The sequence below is a fragment of the Phocoena sinus genome, chromosome 4 (assembly GCF_008692025.1).
Source record: "Phocoena sinus isolate mPhoSin1 chromosome 4, mPhoSin1.pri, whole genome shotgun sequence".
NCBI classification, from domain to species: domain Eukaryota; kingdom Metazoa; phylum Chordata; class Mammalia; order Artiodactyla; family Phocoenidae; genus Phocoena; species Phocoena sinus.
In genome coordinates, this window is record NC_045766.1 from 122,297,443 (window position 1) to 122,300,837 (window position 3,395).

Genomic DNA, 3,395 nt, shown 5'->3' on the forward strand with positions numbered 1-3,395 from the left:
AAAAATATGCAAAAACTATTTCATATAATAAAAATAATTCACAAGTCTTCTAATCAAGGTTAGGTGAAATTTAAATTTTTTTAAAAATTCAAAAAAATATTAGAATATGAATTTTTGTCAACTCCTGTAAAATATTCCTGGCCAAGACAGAAATCTGAAGTTCCTTAGTAAAATAATGTCATTACTGTAGTTCTTTGTTGCCTTTAAGACACCCTGCTTAAACAAAACAAAACAAAATAAAACAAACAAACAAAAACAAGACATATGCCTTTTCTTCCTTCAAGAATATGTAATTAGCTATGAAAAAATACAAGTTTTCTCAATAAAAAGTTTGCTTTTTAGGTCAGCCAGAGAGAAAATCATCTCCAGATATCCTAGTGGGAAGAATAAACTTGAGTTGAATGTCTACTTTGGTGCTTCCTCTTCCTAAGACTTCAGCCACCATCTCTCTCTAGGAATAGCAGCACATATTGAACAAAGAGGAGCTCTTTTTAGCATCTGGAGGAAGTCTGAGGTACTCCAGTTGACAGGGAGATTATACTGAGAGATTTGAAAAGAGAGCTTTGGAAAGCCTAGTTGGTGAAGCAATCTTTTTAAAAGCCCAGCTCTAAAAGCTTTACCAATTTATGGTAAAAGAAACTTCTTGTTAGAGCTGCAAACTTAAATCTCTAATTCCCGCATGTTATTTTCTTCATTTGAAGTCTGACACTGCAGTAAACAACTTTATGTACCTGGACTCAATTTTTGCATGTTTTTAGACTAGAGAAGTTATACAGGGCATTGGGTTCTCAGGGAAGGAAAAGTAGTTTATTCATCTTTCATGGACCACAAATAATTTCTACTTTTCTTCTAGGTTGCCATGCTGAATCACCAAAGGAGAGACAAGAATGAAAGATATCAACTTAACAATACTTCTTCCATGTCCAGGTATGAGAGACAGGAACAGGAATACAGAAATAGGTTTCCCTGACTATCAGCAAGAAACCACCATTTGGGCAGAAAGCAAAGGTCCTTATCATGCTCTAGTCCACCTAGATGTTGACATAAATGTGGCAATTATTTTTTGCTTTTCTGAAAAAAAACAAATTATAAATTTAAAATGCACTACGTTTAGTTGTATTATATTTAGTAATTTGGCCTGTCATTATAATATTGCCTTGTATTTCTAGTTTAATTTTTTGTATTTTGTAATTCTATTTAGCCAAAAACTAACTGCTTTTTATCAGACTTAAACACATTTCAAGGTAGAAGTAAGAATATTTATATAAACTCTGTCAATGCATTTTCTCTAAGTTCAAGAAAAAAATTCAAAATAAAGGTAAAATAATTTTTTTAAGTTTAATAAACCTGCAGGTATTAATAAAGTGATGGCATATGCATAACTCCACATGGAGTTATATGTGGCAATAATGTATGCAACACTAATTATTCTGATTATGTTTATTTCAAGATGGCATAAGAAAAGGTCCAGCAAGTTGTATAAGGCAAATGAGTGGTAAACCACAATGCATTTTTATTTCGAAGTAGATAAACCCTCTTCTTCATGCAATCCTAAAATGTCATACTTGTATGTGATCCCAAACTATAACATCATGCTCAATTGATTGTTCTAAAGTGTTACCTATAATCTACCAATCAGCACAAGTTGTAGAGGACTTTATCGTACATAGCAAATAACACACAAGGAAAGGCTTTCAATGTGTATGACCATCAAGGTTTTAAAATTATATTATTTCATTTACATCATGGTTTTCTTGAGAAAAAAAAAGACCCATTGGCCATCATATTATTATAGTATAGATCAAAGTACTCTGCTCTGAATCCATTACCCAAAGATAGATGTGTTGAAATGCAATTGTTCATGCATCCAATGCTACTATCGTTCTGATATTTCATATATCAGAGTAGTGGGTCTGGAGAACCAAATCAATTCTGAGCCTTGGATGAACAATCAAAACGTCACTGGGAAGAAGGCAGGATAGAAACTGCTTCAAACAAGTGTTCAAAATAGCAAAGGGGAAACAAACAAGTGCATGGAAGTCACAGCAAAATACCAGATTTTCTAACAAATAATGGAATGGGATCCAGTGACTAATAATACCATTACATTAATTTCCACACTTAACAGTGGTGTAACAGTATGTGTTTGACCTATCATCTATCTAACTAAATATAAATACAGACAGAGATAAAAGAGTGGTGTGTAAAATATCATTTTAAGCACAGAGCTTTCTTTTTATGCCGGTGACAGAAATATATGTTTGTTCGTTAGGTTTGGGAGAGGGTAGCATAGTGAAAAAGGCCCAACTTAATATATGCATGACTCTGAGCACGCCACTTAATATCACTGCAGTTTTAAGCTTAAAGGCTTGGATCAGTTCTGCTGAAAGGCCCTGGAGCTATAGAGTCTTATGATCCTGGGGCAAGCTCTTTACATACTCTCATTGGCTACAAGCTATAAGAGGCCAGCTCATGGCACACAGATTACCTAAAAGGCTGCATCTGCTTCCTGAACATCCATGCCAACCTTTTCAGAGAACATACCAAAACAGAATGGCATGTGGACCATGCTTTTTCCCTCTTCTATTTGCACTTAATTCATTTCAGAGTTCACTGCTTTGTTCTTATCTATTACAGGCAGAAAATGAACTCTGGAGACACATGGCATTCTCCTGTAGGACAGAATCATGCTAAGTATAACCCATTATTTGCTAAGTTAGAATTTTTTCCAGTACTTCCTAGAGATAAAAAAAAAACTAATAATTTCACTGCATAAAGGCCTATTTTGCTATTATTAAATTGATTTCTGTAGATTACTATTCAACACTTAGTGAAAATCCAACAGTGCACCAGGTGCTGTCAGAACACAAAGTTCGTCACATTTCCCACCCCGTGGGCATAATTGCGATCTACATTAGACAGGTAAGTCAAACCAACACAAACCCTGACAGCTTTCCCAAATGCAGTGGTCATCTCAGCGTGATTGAAGCCTTAAGGTGATACTATGTAGCAACATGGCTTCTGCTACTTTATTATCAGACCAAATTTATCTTGAATGCAACTGCTTTTTAAAGATGTTAGAACTAAAATAGTACCAGTAATACATTCTGTGACCGTGTTCAAAATTTCTTTACCAACTGAAAAGAAAAGGAACATGGTGGTATACTGGAGCATAATTTATGTTAGTGCCTCTTTAATTGTGTTTGCAGTATTCACAAGGAAGCATTCTGTTTGGATAATTACTCATCTTCATGAAGATCAGTAATTTGGCTCACGAACACTTCAGAAAATTACTCAAAATGTTGCAAGAAGAGAATTTCCTACAAACACTCAGACCCACAGAGTATAAATAAGGGCTTCTTTCATCCTCCTTCCACCAGAATATTTTAAGAAAC